General features: G+C 29.7%; 1 protein-coding gene across 1 annotated transcript in view; it reads right to left on the reverse strand.

Annotated features, from left to right (window-relative positions):
* The window catches only part of LOC122512707 (thyroid receptor-interacting protein 6-like), a 203,096-nt gene extending 187,132 nt beyond the window's left edge, over window positions 1-15,964 (reverse strand). The window contains exon 1 of the mRNA XM_043628723.1: window positions 15,280-15,964. The gene's annotated coding sequence lies outside the window, so the exon portion shown is untranslated. The remainder of the gene's footprint in view (window positions 1-15,279) is intronic.
* Between the last annotated feature and the right edge of the window lie 560 nt (window positions 15,965-16,524).

A 16,524-nucleotide genomic window follows, 5' to 3' on the forward strand; every position in this document is an offset into this window, starting at 1 on the left:
TAACCTACATTTAGAGGTGAGAATCAGATTTTGACCTAAAATTGAAGGTTAGGATTGCGCTTTGACCTAAATTTAGGTAATTTTTTTCATTCATTGTCCCGAAATAATTCTTAATATTTATTACATATAAAATACTTTAACAATTTTTTACCCTTAATTTTTAAGAGAAATACTTTTGGTACATAAACTTATTTTTAACCTAAACGTAAAAATTACAATCTCGCTTTGTACCTAAAATTAAGATTTTTAAAGCAAATTGACCTGAAATAATTCCTAAATTTATTTTTCATTTAAGAAATACTTTTGTAAATTTTTCTTTTCATTTTTACAGAATTCCATATTTTAACTGATAAACTAATTAAGACCTAAACTTTTAGGTTAGAATTGTTAGAGTTCAAAGTTTTTGGACCAGAAATATTTTTTTCCAGAAATAATTTCATTTTTTTTTCTAAAAAAATTTAATTTTTAATAATATTTTAGAGTATATTTTGATATTATATTAATTTTGACCTAAATTTAGACGTTGGAATAGCGATTTGACTTAAACTTTTTAAGTTAAAAGATCGTTTTGACCTAAAATTTAGTGTTTCAGGATGAATTATTTCCAAAATATTTTTGGTACTTATTAATACTTTTGTAATGTTTACTTTTTAGTATTGTAGTGTCTCATATTTTCACTGATATACACATTTAGACCTGAAATTATAATTTAGAATCACACCTTGACCTAAATTCAAAATTTAATGATCAATTTTCAAGAAATATTTGTTTTTTGTTTTTCCTTATGAAATACAATTCGTAATTTTTACTTCTTTTATTTTGAAGAGTATATATTGATTTTATACTAATTTTGACCTAAATTAAGATTTTATTGTTACGTTTTGACCAAAAAAATTTGGGTTTCAAGGTCAATTACTTTGAAAAAATTCATAATTTTTATTTATAAAATACTTGTGTAATTTCTGCTTTTAAATTTTGTAGAGAATTATATTTCAACCTTTATATACCCATACCAATTTTTATCTAAATTTAGGGCCTAAAATGACCCAAAATTTTGACCTAAATTTAGTTATCGTTTGATCTAATCGATAACTAGGTTATTGGACCTAATTTTGAACTAGTTTTGTACCTGACTGTTAATTAGATTTTGACCTAATCGAAAACTAAGTTTTTGGACCTAATTATTAACTAGATTTGGACATAATTGTGAACTAGGTTTGCACCTAAAGATTAACTCGATTTTGCCCTAATCGAAAACGAAGTTATATTGTACCTAATTTTGTATTAGATTTGTACCTAATAATTAATAAGATTTAGAGCTAATATCAAGTCGATTTTGACCTGATCGATTAATAGGTCGTTGATAACTAGTTTATGCCTAATTATTTTTTAGGTTTGTACCTAATTTTTAAAAAAATTTGACCTAATCTAGAACTACGTTATTGAACCTAACTATTGCTTAGGTTTGGACCTAATTGTAAACTACGTTTGCATATAATTTTAAACTAGATTCGGACCTAATTTTAAAAAATATTTTGACCTAATCTGTAAGTACGTTTCTGAACCTAATTTGTAATTAGGTTTTAATTAGGATTTAATTTTAATTAAATTTTAATTAATTTTAATTAGTTTTAATTAGGACCTAACTGTAAACTATGTTTGCACCTAAAATTCAACTAGGTTCGGACCTAATTTTAAAAAATAATTTGACATAATCTATAACTTCGAAATTGAACCTAATTTTTTAATTAGATTTAGACCTAATTGTAAAATACGTTAGCACCTAATAGTAAACTACGTTTGCACCTAATTTTGAACCAGGCTCGGACCTAATTTTTAAAAAGTTTATGACCTAATCTATAACTAAGGTATTGGACCTAATTGTTAACTAGGTTCGGACCTAATTGTAATCTACGTTGGTTCCTAATTGCGAACTAGGTTCGAACCTATTTTTTAACTAGTTTTAGACCTAATTATCAACCAGGTTTCGATCAAAATTAGGTCCTAACTATCAATTGGGACCTAATAATAAACTACATTTGCGCCTAATTTTGAACTAGGTTCGGACCTTATTTTTAAAATTGTTGTGACCTAATCTATAACTACGTTATTAAACCCAATTGTTAATTAGGTTTGTACCTAATAGTAAACTACATTTGCGCACCTAAAATTGAACTAGGTTCGGACGTAATTGTAATCTTCGTTGGTACCTAATTGCGAACTAGGTTCGGACCTACTTTTTAACTAGATTTAGACCTAATTATCAACCAGGTTTCGATCAAAATGTGAATTAGGTTCGGACCTAAATATTAATTAGGTCAAAGCTTTAAAATTAGGTTCTATAGTTAGATCCTTATACCTATTATCGAAAATTCATTTCAGGACATTTTGTTAACAACAGTGAATTTCTTTTTGAGAAAATTGAAAAAGAATTAATTAAATTTTGCTTTTTGAAAGTCATTAAATTGAGTATCAATTTTACAGACGGCAAATGATATCAAATCTCAATCGGGTCATCTGGAGTGCAACTATAGGATTACGTATATAGTATATGGTAACTGGACACTGAAGTATGTGCAACGAAAGCAACGCGCAGACATATAGACACACACACACACAAATACACTTTCGCATCTATATACATATATACGTATAGAGGAAAAGTTCTTATTCACATGAAAGGGATGTGTTTATATTCGTGTACTTAGGCGAAAGAGGAAGTATAAACTAGTATGTATGCTTGTGATTTAAGTGTGTGTATATATGTGAATAGGAGGATGGCCAGAGGCCAGCTAGCGTTTATAATATTAACGCTAATGGACTACCTTATACCTTATACACACACCATAGTCTCATCCTCTTTCTTCAACTCCTCGTTTTAGAGCTTTCTCTCACACCCTCGACTCGTCATTTACTACCCCTTTTTTCAAATGTACATATATACTTCTTTTTTACTTTTTCTTTTTCTTCCACTTCTATATAGAATGTATTGAATTTGCTGGCTTTTAAAATATTTACCAATGCTCGTCTTCTTTTTTTTTTGAGGTTAAATTATAAATATACTTCGAGAGAAGAGGGAAATAGTGAAAAAAACACGGTTTTGATGTTATAAATTAGAAATTTCGCTAATGGGTTAGTAAAAAACAAGGGGGTGGGGTATTTTTAGGGAAAAGGGGATAAAAAGAAGAGGTAGAGACCAACTGCGCAGGGAAAAATAGCACAAGGGGTTACTGCGCAGCGTATAGGAATTTTTACAATACAGGTGCGCAGTATTTTCTACAACTAGATTTTTCTGCGCAGTTCGTGCTAATCGATCCAAATTGGCACTAATTACAAGGAGAAACTATAACTATTGTTGTCTGAACGATCTCAAGGGTCTAAAATTCGAAATAACTTCTATACGTTTTGACTTTTGACTCAAATTGACTCCAGACGGGTAAAAAAAAATTTTTTCGACTCTTAACGCCTTTTATCGTCCTTGAAGAAGCTTATAAATTTACAAGGTGATGAATAATAAAAAACGAACATAACAAAGAACCAGGCAGACAGGCAAAAAAAAAAAGAAAAGAAACGAAAAACTTGTTATCGTGAACCGATGTTTGCACTATCGTTATCGCCAACAAATTACTGAATAAATGCGCCTCGCTTCGACTATATCGCGGCCCATATACGCAGACATAATTATTTGCTACGGAAGTCGTATATCAGTTTTCAAGAGTACCCGATAAGTGTATTACAAGTTCTGTCAAGAACACTACGATCAACGATAAATTTACCCGCACAATGAAAAGGGTTTTCTCTTGAAATAATGAAAAAAAAAGAAGCGTGCGGAATAAAGCAAAAAAAAAAAGAAAAAGTATCATAAAAATGGTAACGCTCGATAAGATCGTTTTGCCTTGACTTTCTTCTTTGGATAAGCGTACTGTTTTAACGATGTCTCCAAGTTGAAAACGGCGCACGGCACTTAACTTTTAATTAATATTATATAGCTAATTAGTCCAGGCTTTGGAGAGGGGGCGGGGTTTTGTATATTAATTTAATTTTCAATCTCACGGGGTAATTCTTGGCGCAACGTTAGTTTTAATCAACCCTCCTCTCTCTAGCTGCTGCCTTCCTATACCGCTCTAACCATCCACCCTCCCCCCCTTCTCCCCCTCCCACACTTCCCTTTATCCCCCCCACTCCATTCTTGACGTCCTGCCGCAGAAGCGAACAGAGGGAGTACGTGCGGTAAAAGAGAGGAAACTCGTACGGAAAAAGGATGGAGAGAGAGAAAGAGAGAGGGGGGTGGAGAGGGAGGAAGTTACTCTACTATACCTACGCGGCTAATAAAAACCGGCAATAAAAACCACCCCTTAGGGTCACCCCTCAGGGGTATCTCTCTTCTCCCTTCTCTTTCTCTATCTCTCTCTCTCTCTCTCCTTCTTCTGCGCAAAAAAAATCATCTTTTTCTTTCATCTTTTTCTCTTTATTGACTCCTCCACCTGCTTGAAATTAAGGCTTCAAGTTATTACTTTTTCGGAAGTGATTTGTTGTGCAAGCGGATTCGGGGATTTTTCTTGTTCTTTAAAGATTGAAAATTAAAGAAGGAGAATTCTCTGGTATACTCTTTTGTTTATGTTGTATTAGTAGAAGACGAGACGTTTTTAAATTTTTTTTTTGGTCTCTTTTTACTTTCTAATAAGTTTTACTTTTTTCAGGTGAAGGGAAACTATCGAAAGTCATCAAAACTCGTAAAAGAAATCAAAACTTCTATGAAAGGTAAGTATAAGGGGATTTGTTGAAAAACTGAAAAGACAATATTTTTTGAAAAAGTAGAAAATACTTTGGGGCGAATTTTTCTTCTATATAATAAGTGGTAAGTAAAAGGGTTTTTGTTGAAAACCTGAAAAGACATTGGGGAACATTTTTCTTCGAATACGAGGTCAGTAAAAGGGTATTTGTTGAAAACCTGAAAAGACATTGGGGAACATAGTCAGGGTTGGACCCCTGTTACTTTTTTACTATCTTAATTCTATGAATTACTATCCTAATTCTATGAATTGCTATCCTAATTCTATGAATTATACTATCCTAGTTATATGAATTACTACCCTAATTCCATTACATACTATCCTAATTATACAATTTACTATCCTGATTCCATTAATTTAAATCAAAATTTTTTAATTTACAATCCTAATTCCATTACTTAGTATCCTAAAGATCGAGTCAGAGGTAAAGTATAAAAGGATTTTTTTGAAAACCAGAAAAGACAATATTTTTGAAAAAGTAGAAAATACAATCCAAATTCCATTATTAACTATCATTTTCTTTACTTTCTATCCTTATTTCATAAATTACTATCCTAATTCTATAATTTACAATTCTAATTCGATTAAGTACTATCCTAATTCAATAATTTACAATCCTAATTCCATTAGTTACTATCCTAATTCTATAACTTACAATCTTAATTCTATTGATTACTATCCTAATTCTATTGATTACTATCCTAATTCTATTGATTACTATCCTAATTCCAGAATTTAAAATTCTAATTCTGTAATTTACAATTCTAAACCCATTAATTATTATCCTATTTATATTATTTACTATTCTAATTCTATTATTTACTATCGATATTTCTATTTATTTTCTATCCTAATTCTAATTTTCAATATCCAATTTTCATTTTTTTCATTTCTAATTCCACTAAATATTTTAATTATAATTTATTACTCTCCTAATTCCATAATTTTCTATCCTGACTTCTTAAATTCCTTTCTATTCACTTTGAATATTAAAATTTGATACTACACAATTTTAATCATAAATTTTTCTCAAATATTTTTCAATTTTTTTAGTTTTAGGGAAAAAACGGATTTTTTTTGTTTCTTCGCGTCGACGCATATTTATAGAAATAACTTATGGTTTTTAAGTATAAAATAGGACTGAAATTTAAGGGAAAATGTTTACAAAATTGTTGCTGTTGCTTTTAAATTTAGTTTACAAGTTAAATTTAAATTTCAATACTAAAAAAAAATTGTAACTTCTTTCGGACCATTTTTGACTAAAATCCTTTAGAGCTTTTAAAGTATTTTTTTAAGTCATAATTTTCTTAATCTTTTTTATCGTCAAAAAAAGGTTACTTTTCAATAATTTTACAATTTTAAAATGTAAACCGCTTCGGACTTTATTTTCTTCTGCCTGAAATTTAAATATTTTTTGCAGGATGATTACTCACAATTATTAAAATTCAGTCATTTTTAACTTATTTTTTAGTTTAAAATTCGATTGAAATTAAAATTTAATTAAATTTTTCGATTGAAATACAAAGTCTTCAAAATATTTACAACATTTTAAAATCAAAGTCTTGAAAGTAACTCAATTTTGGATTCAAAATAAAAATAAGGCATTTTTATATCTTAAAATCAATTTTCTAATTGGAAATTTAGACAAGATTTGGACTAATGAAAGTTGTTTTGGTCAAAATTGGGCTTAAAACAAGTCTTACTTTTTAAAATTTGATTGAAAAATATATTTTTTTAAATTCAACTCAATTTTGGGCTTAAAATGAAAATAAGACAATTTTAAGTGTTAAAATCAATTTCCTATTCAGAAATTTAGTCAATATTTGAACTAATGTAAGTTGTTTTAGTCGAAATTAGGCTTAAAACAAGACTTCCGTTTTAAATTAAATTAAAATACTTTTATTCAAAAATTCAACTTATTTTTGGGCTTAAATAGAAAATAAGAAGATTTTTTTGTCTTAAAATCAGTTTCCTAATATTGAAAATTTAAACATTTGGACTAATATAAGTTTTTTGAGACAAAATCAGGCTTAAAAAGAGGCCTTACTATTTAAAGTGAACTCAAACCCCTTTTTTCTTAAATTCAACTCATTTTTGGGCTTAAAATAAAAATAAGGCAATTTTAGGTCTTAAAATCTGTTTCCTAAATGGAAATTTAGATATTTGGACTAGTTCTTTTAAAAATCAGTCTTGAAACAAAACTTTTTTTATAGTGAAGAATGAGATTCACTAGAATTGAATTAAAATGGTAAAAAATATCATGAAAATCAGTTTAATTTCACTAAGATTTGATTAGAGGGGGGGGGGGGGGGTATTTTCAGGATTTTAGGGGGTCAGGGTTTTAGGAGACTTTTGAAGTTAATGTTTGGGGTGCAAAAAAAAATTCTGAAACTATTTATATCTTATACATAAAAGCGCAAAATCATTTAAAATTAGTCTTATTTTAAAAATCTTTATCTTTTTAAATTTAAAAATTTTTAATTCAAAATTTAAAAGGAGTTAAATTTAAAAATATTTTACTTCAAAATTTAAAAGGAGCTAAAATAATACTCACAATGCTAAAATTAAGTATAAAAATTACGTTTCTAATTTTTTTGTTTGCAATTTTTAGTCGTAGAAAAGCAAAAAGTTGAGAGTAAAATATTTTCTTTTGTAAAATAAGCGTTGGCTTAGAGAAAATATATAAAATTTCCAAAAAACAAAAATTATTCACGTGTCACATTATGTGTATATAAAAATCTGTCGATAAAAAATGACGATTATAGATCAGGTGTTTATTATTTAATACGACAAAAAATATATCCAAGGTGCACACGCACGCAATGTTATAACGATGTTTATCAGTATCCTGCTATTTTTAATTAAAATGAATATAATCATTGTCATCATCGTCGTCTCTCTCTCTCTCTCTCGACACATGTGCTGCGTGCATAGATATGTATATATATAAAATATATATAATTTCATAATAACTGACTGTCGCATTATTGCCCCATGACGTAATATTCGTGAGAATGAAATATTACACTCAAAGCCACTTGCGTCTATACATATACACTTCTTTTATGTATATATTTCTTTTCTATGTATGTACTCTTCTTTTCTATGTATATACTCTTCTTTTCTGTACATATACACTTATTTTCTATATATGTATGCACACACTTCTTTTCTGTATATGTATGCATACACAAATACTCCTATCTTGTAAAAAAGAACAGTTTATTGCTATGTAGAGTAATAAAGTTCCTTAGAGAGATAACATAAAAATAGTTAATACAACCTGTAGTTATAATACCTTCAGTATTTTTTTCCTTAGGTTTACACAAACGAGGAAAATCTCATTTGATAAACAAAAACATCGAGTTGGTTCGAAAAAATGTGTGTAAACAGAAATATAAGCAAAAATACATGGAAAATGGAAAAAAAATGTATTAAACCGTTTATATCTTGAAATTAAAATGATTTTTACACTATTTTTAAGTTAAAAACCAGACTTAATCAATTTTAAGTTTAAAAATCGTATCCTCAAGTATTGTAATTCAGTTACAAATGGTTTAAGTGTAAAGTGTTTTAGTCAAAAACATTCTAATGGATCGATTAGCATGAACTGCGCAGGCAAAAACTGTTATAGAAAGTACTGCGCACCTGTATTGTAAAAATTCTTATACGCTGCGCAGTAATCCCGTTTGCTATTTTTTCCTGCGCAGTTGGTCTCTACCTCCGCCTTTCATCCCCTCCCCCCTAATACTACTCCACCCCCTTGTTTCTCACCTTCCCATTGGTAAAAATTCGTAATTTCTAAAGGCGAAAATATTATTTTTTCTTTTTTTTTGGCTTTTACCGAAGTATATCTATAATTTAACCTCAAAAGCAGACGAGCATTAAGGTAAATATTTTGAAAAGCAGCAAAAAGAGAAAAATAAATTGAGTAAAGGGTGAAACTTAGAGATTTCAAAGATTTGAAGTGCAGAAGATTTATAAGTATACATATACGCAAATGGTATATAGAATTGAAAGCATATAGGGAAGGTGAATCTTTTCGTTTTTTATTCTTATTTTTTTCAGAACAATACGTATATCTTATGGCCAAGGACATCATCTCTCTCTCTGTCTCTCTTCTCCTCTCTTATTTTCTGTAACTTGATCGTTTCGATTGAATCGCGCGCGGTGTGTGGTACCGACGGTTACCACATGCCGCTCAAGGAATCGTGTGCGAGACTCGATAAGGGCCTAATTATGTACGTGAAAGATCTTATCAGAACTGCACTCACCGCGTTATGCAGCTTAAACTAATTGGACGGGACGATTCAAGCGATATGGTCGCGCATATAACAGAAACAAAACAAAAAATAAAAGAGAGATGAAGGGAAAAAAAAGATGATGATAAAATGTCCATAGTTTTGTATCTCTGCTTTGGATGAATGTGTATGATATCAAAGAGAGAGAGAGAAAGGGAGAGAGGAAGAAAAAGAGGGGGATTAAATTTCGAAATATTTTCACACTTCAAACACTTTGAAGGTATTTTGACAACAACCAGTCCTTGGAAATTTGGATGCGACTCTGCGGGTGCGTTGTAGGCCTAACACATCTTTCGAGAATGCAACTTTAGCAGCATAAGAAAAGTCGTCCACAAACTGTGGATCTTAAATTCAAAGGTATAATGGCAACAAGAAAAGTTAGAGGTCCTTCAGTAACTGTAAAACCGAATAGAAAAATATTGCAAACACTTTTAAAGCAATAAACAACATTTGAGGCAAATTTCAATTACCGAGGAATGCAGCAAAATACACTTTGGTAACTGTAGAAAAATTGGATAATTTGACAGAATTCGATATCTATCGAGGGTAAGTATAAAGTGTTTTTGTTGAAAACGAGAAAAGACAAAAATTAATAGGGAAACATAGCCAGGGTTGGACCACCTTCAGTAAACAGGTAAGTAAAGAAGTTTCTTTGAAAACCGGAAAAGACAAAAATTAATAGGTGAAAATAGTCAGGGTTGGACCACCTTTAGTAAAAAAAGTTTCTTTGAAAACTAGAAAAGACAAAAATTCATAGGGGAACATAGTCAGGGTTGGACCACCTTTAGTAAACAGTAAGTAAAACAGTGTTTTTGTAGGAAACCAGAAAAGATAGAAATTAATAGTGGAACATAGTCAAGGTTGGACCACCTTTAACAAACAGGTAAGTAAAACAGTTTTTTGAAAACAACAAAAGACAAAAATTCATAGAAGAACATAATCAGGGTTGGACCACCTTTAGTAAAAAAGTTTCTTTGAAAACAAGAAAAGACAAAAATTCATAGGGAAACATAGTAAGGGTTGGACCACCTTCAGTAAACACGTAAGTAAAACAGTTATTCTTGAAAACCAGAAAAGACAAATATTAATAGGGGAACATAGTCAGGGTTGGACCACCTTTAACAAACAGGTAAGTAAAACAGTTTTTTGAAAACCAGAAAAGACAAAAATTAATAGAGGAACATAGTCAGCGATGGACCACCTTTTGTAAACCGGTAAGTAAAACGCAGTTTCTTTAAAAACAAGAAAAGACAAAAATTCATAGGAGAACATAGTCAGGGTTGGACCACCTTTAACAAACAGGTAAGTAAAACAGTTTTTTGAAAACCAGAAAAGACAAAAATTAATAGATGAACATAGTCAGCGATGGACCACCTTTACTATACAGGTAAGTAAAACAGTGTTTTTGTTGAAAACCAGAAAAGACAAAAATTTATAAAGGAACATAGTTAGGGTTGGACCACCTTTAGTAAAAATGAGTAAAAATGTTTCTTTGAAAACAAGAAAAGACAAAAATTCGTAGGGAAACATAGTCAGGGTTGGACCACCCTTAGCAGAAATATAATTAAAACAATGTTTTTGAAAACCAGAAAAGACAAAAATTCATAGAAGAACATAGTCAGGGTTGGACTTAGTAAAAATGGGTAAAAATGTTTCTTTGAAAACAAGAAAAGACAAAAATTCGTAGGGAAACATAGTCAGGGTTGGACCACCTTTAGTAGAAATATAAGTAAAACAGTGTTTTTGAAGACCAGAAAAGACAAAATTTAATATCGGAAAATAGTTAGGGTTGGATCTTTAGTAGGATATGCAGGAAGGTCGGTTAACAACCGCAGATCAAATTTGCGATTTTGATGCAAATCAATTGTATCAAGTAGACTGAAAAGGGGTAATTTGGCAGGGGCAGAAAAGAGTAGAAAAGCTTATAAAAACTTTTTTGGTCGATAAACAACTTTAGAGGCAAAACTACTTTGTCAAAAATTGGGTACAGTACCATTCTATCAACAACTACAGATTCGAAATGCGAACCAAACAGCAGACTTTTAGTAATACAGCATAAAATATTCGCGACATATTTTAATATAAAAAAACAGTTCTAAAAAGCAATCAACAAAAGACACATGGTGCCTAATAAAAAGATTCTTGACCTCCGAAAAGAATAACGACATGACCCCGCCAAATTCTCATGTCTGCCAACTTTTCCTAAAAAAAATTCCGTTTCTCTCGACATTATGGGGAAAAAAGGGACATTTAAAAAGATGTCAACAAAGAATACGGAATTTGTGAGAAGAATAGCAATAAATTTCACTGTACCATCTGAATTAGAATAGAATGAATTAGAAACTAATTTTTTTGATTAAAGGGGGAAGAAAATGAGAGGGTAGGGGTAAGGGTAGAGAATAAAGGAAGGGTGGGGAATCAAGGGGAGAAGGAAGAATGCAGAAAAAAAATTACAGGACAAAAATATTTACGTGTATATAGCTTGGTGGAAAAATTTTCAAGAGATGTTGTATAAATGTAAACAGTTCATCCTACTTTTGAGCTTCGTCTCTCCTCGATATTGCAAGTGCCTTTTGGCATTGTGCCAAAACTCTAACGTGTCTAGTCTATTTGTTTCGTACTCGATGTATTTCTTCTCTCTCTCTCTTTCTCTCTCGCTCGCTCTCTTTCGTTTTTGCTTCCAAACAACATTTTCCAAAATCTTCAAACGTGCCCCTTACCCCACCATGTTCTACTCTCTTAACATAGCGACACGATCAGCCGACAACCACGTGGTTTTCGAGCGCCTGCGTAAATTCCCTTACACTGTCCTATCTCTAGATTTCTGTCCAGTTTTTTTTTTCATCAAAATTAATAATTCCTCTTTGATATCATAATTCAAATATATTTTTAGCTGCAGTAATGTTTTCGCAGTTTAGTAAAATTTTAAAATTAGGAATGTCTATTTATGAGAATAATGAATATGTTTCAACTTCGAAGAAAGTTGCAACTAAGGGAATTTTTAGCTTTAGTTTAATTTTTATCTAAGTTATGATAATAAGTAAAGACAAAACTTGTAACTAAGTTATAACAATAAGTAATAAGTAATGTCTTAACTTGTAACTGATTGTGAGTTATAACAATAAATATGGTTTTAATTTGTAAATAGGTTCTAACAATGCGAAAAGTTTTAACCTGTAACTAGGTTTTAACAATAAAAGTTTTAATCTGTAACTAGATTTTAACAACATATTATTGAAGTCTATCACTCAAAAAGAAAATTGCTAAATTAGAGCTGATTTCGGTATTAAAATAGAACCAAATCAAAATTTGAAACAAAAATCAAAACAAAATAATACTTTTCACTGTATAGCAAAGTTTTAAACTTCTAATTAGGTTTTATGAAAAAAATAAATTTTTACCTGTTGACTATTGTTTTACCAATAACAAAAGGAAAAAATTACAAATAATGACAATAACTAAAGATTTCATTGAAAACATATAAAAATCAACGAATTCTAAATAGAATTTGCTAAATCCGATTTCTTTACGTTTCCTTATATCTATAATAGTTGAATAATTTAACGAGAATTGTATTTCGAGATTAAAAATATTGCACTGATCGTGTTTACAGCCAGAAGTCTTTAAATGCCATTCAACAATATATCGTAACTGGGGAATTTAAATATTTCTTTTTCGGAGCATGAAATTGTATTATAAAAAAAAACATTTTTCGGTATAACAATAATTGAAACGTTTCCAAACAGTTTTAACAATAATAACAATTTTCAAATTATTTTCAAAAACAAAATTGAAATTCAAGAAAATTAAATTAGATTTCAATGAAAATAGAATTCAAGTGTTTGATTTAAGTTGATAGGTTTTTTATTTAAATTATGTTCGAAGTACATTAAGTTCTATTTTAACTTAAATTCGATTTAAGTTTGATTAAAATTTAATAATCGTCAAGATTCCAAATGTTTATAATTCGAATTCGTTCTAATTCTTCAATTTTAATCAATTCCAATTCCTCCTAATTCCAATAATTTAATTTGGACTGAAAATAGCTTGAAATTCGTATTTTTCTCGAGTTCTTCTCTTTATTTATATTCTAATTCCACTGTTACTATATCTTTATTCTACTTTTTCGATCCTAATTCCTGTATTTAATTTTTCAAATTTCTTTCATAATAATTGTTCTATTATTATATACAATTCTAATTCCTTTACATTTTCAAAAATTCGTTTAAATATGCTGTTCTGATTCCATGATATACTATCGTTATTTCCTTATTTACTATTCTAATTCCATGAATTACTATTGTTATTTTTTTATTTATTATCCTGGTTCCACTATTTACTGTCCCAATTCCATTATTTATTATTCAAATTCCATTAATTACTATCGTTTTTCATTATTTACTATTCTGGTTCCACTTTTTACCATCCTAATTCCATTATTTACTACTCTAAATCCAATATTTACTATCCTTATTCCAATATTTACTATTCTAATTCGATTAATTACTAATCAAACCACATAATTTATTTATTTAATTCGCTATCTTAACTCATTTATTTACTCTAATCTAGTATTTATAATTCTAATTCGTTAAATTACTATTCTAATTCCATTTTCTACTATCTTAACTTCGTTATTTACTTTATTGTTCTTTCAATTCGTTTAATTTAATTTATAATTTAATTCTTGGTGTAATTCTAATTCCTTTAATTAGATTCAAATTCCATTATTTACTATCTTGACTATTTTAATTTGGATTCTAATTCCGTTTTTTACTATCTCAACTATTTATTTATTATTCTAATTTCACTATTCACTAATCTAATTCCCATATTTACTATTTTAACTCCTTTATTTACTGTCTTATTTCCGTAATTTACAATTCTAATTCCATAAATAACTTTCAAAATTCTGTTTAATTCCGTTTTTTACTATCATAACTTCATTATTTACTATTCTAATTCCTGTAGTCACTATTCTAATCTCTTTAGTTTTAATTCTAATTCCATTAATTACTTTCAAATTCCATTATTTACTATCTTGACTATTTAAAGTTCGATTCTAATTCCATTTTTTACAATCACAACTATTTATTTACTATTCTAATTCCGAAAATTACTATCCTAATTCTACTTTAATTCCGTTTTTTACTATCCTAAATCCATTATCTACTATTCTAATTCCTATATTCACTATTCTAATCCTTTTAATTTTAAATTCTACTTTCTTTAGTTACTATTCTAATTCCTTTAAATTCTATTCAAATTCAATTATTTCTTGTCTAAACCCTTTTATTTACCTCTCTAATTCCACTATTTAGCATTCTAATTCCATAAATTACTATCCAATTTCTTTAATTACTATTCAAATTTAATTATTTACAATTTTAACTATATTCTTATCAATCTAATTCCTCTATTTAATATTCGATTTACTGTAAATAATATTTTAATTTCGTTATTTACTATTGTAATTCCTTTAATGAAAATTTTAATTTCGTTAATTTTTTTACTATTTTGACTCTTTTTTTACTATTCTTATTCCTCTATTCACTGTTTTAATTCCATTGTTTACTATCTTAAATCTATAATTTAATTTATTCTAATTCCATTATTTACTATTTTGATTACGTTAATTTTAATTCTATTTCAATTAAATTTTATTCTTATCTCTTTATTTACTATCCTTATTTTTTATCTACTATCCTTATTGTTTTTACTTACTATCCTACTTTTTAGAATTTAGTATTCATATTTTTTTTACTAAATATCCTAATTTTTAAAATTTACTATCCTGATTCATTAAATTACTATCCTCAAGTTATTGCATTCACTATTCAAGGAATTTGCTTTCAGTAAGTTACATGCAAATTCGGAGTGTAATCTAAAATTTACGACTATTTGAATTTATAATCCTAATTCGAAAGTTTATTACCAAAATTTCTTCTAGTTTCCTCTAATTCTATTACTCTAGCGCTATTTTAATTCTAATTCCTTTAATTTACACTTTTTTTCCACTATTTTAATTCCTTAATTCACTCTTGTTTACTTTCCTAATTTTCTGAATTTCTACTACAATTCCTTTTAAATTCTAAATTTAATTCTTTTTTTATCCTCTTTTTGTGATTCATTTTTTTGCAGAATTACTTTTTTTCGAAAAGTACAGAAAAATTTTTGGAACAAACCTTTGTCGGTCCTGGAAACATGCGTAGGCTTGATGAAAATAAAACCCTTCACACACAAAAAAATAGAAATATCTGGAATTTAAACAAAAACACTTCTTTTCACTTGTGTTGTTTAAAAACAACAACAACAACAAACACCACAAAAGAACCAAAAACACTCGAAAATATATTTCTCCAGGCAATTAATATTTATTACGAGAAATTTTCTCTGAATTTTCAATTGCCGCACACGTTTCACGGATTATTATTATGAGAGCAAATTTTTTATTTCTTTGCTATCCAATGAATCACACAATTTTTCTCGTTACACACAACAATAAAAAAAAAATAAACACAGTCCCTTTGGTGTCTATATTGCTGATTTATTCGATTAAAAATTCTTTCTTGAAATAATTCAATGACCTGATCAAAACATTAATTTGAAAATACTCGCGCAGAAAAATAAAGAATTTGTCACTTTAATCACTGACACAATATAAATAGGGAGACACTTTATATTTTTGCAAATATTGATATATTTGGGGAAACAAGAGAGGTTACACGAGTATACACGAAAGCACGAGTAAAATAATTGTTTTTTTGTGTAATTATTTTTTTTTTCTCGTTTTACTTCTTTTATATAGCAAATATAACGATTTGAAACCTACTCAGCACGACGGCGGACGAGCGAGTGTGGCTCTGGGAGAGACTTCCCCTACTCTCACGCTCTCGGCGAGTGGGGAAGCGGTGGGGGGGAATTCGTTAGTGGCGGGGAGAGTTTTACTTGCTCTGTAGTTGAGTTCTCGCGCTGTGGGAGCGAGTGAGATGGAGAGAGGGAGGGGAGAAGCGCGCAAAGGGAAATAGAGTGAGGAGGGGGGGGGGGGGCGAGAGAGAGAGAGATGGTTCGGGATACTAGACGGACGTGAGGGGCGTGAGTAAAGGAGGGGCGTCTCTCTCCCTCTCTCTTTCTCCACGTGTCCTCCCCTCTCACTCGCTCTGTCGTTACCCCCCCACCACTAGTTCTCTCTCTCTCTCTCTCTCTTGCTCTCCTACACCAATATTCCTCGTACGCTCACAAGTGAAACATTTCGCGGGTTCCATGAGGTGGGATAGTTGAGGAGGGGGGAGCGGGGATAGAAAAGAGAGAGAGGGAGAGAGAACACAGCGAAAGAGAGAGAGAGAGAGAGAATCAACGAAACAGAAAGAGAGAGAGAGAAAAAGAGGGAACGAAATAAAGAGAGAGAAAACAGAGTGAAGGAGAGAGAG

Source organism: Leptopilina heterotoma, unplaced genomic scaffold (assembly GCF_015476425.1).
Source record: "Leptopilina heterotoma isolate Lh14 unplaced genomic scaffold, ASM1547642v1 Lhet_123, whole genome shotgun sequence".
NCBI lineage: Eukaryota > Metazoa > Arthropoda > Insecta > Hymenoptera > Figitidae > Leptopilina > Leptopilina heterotoma.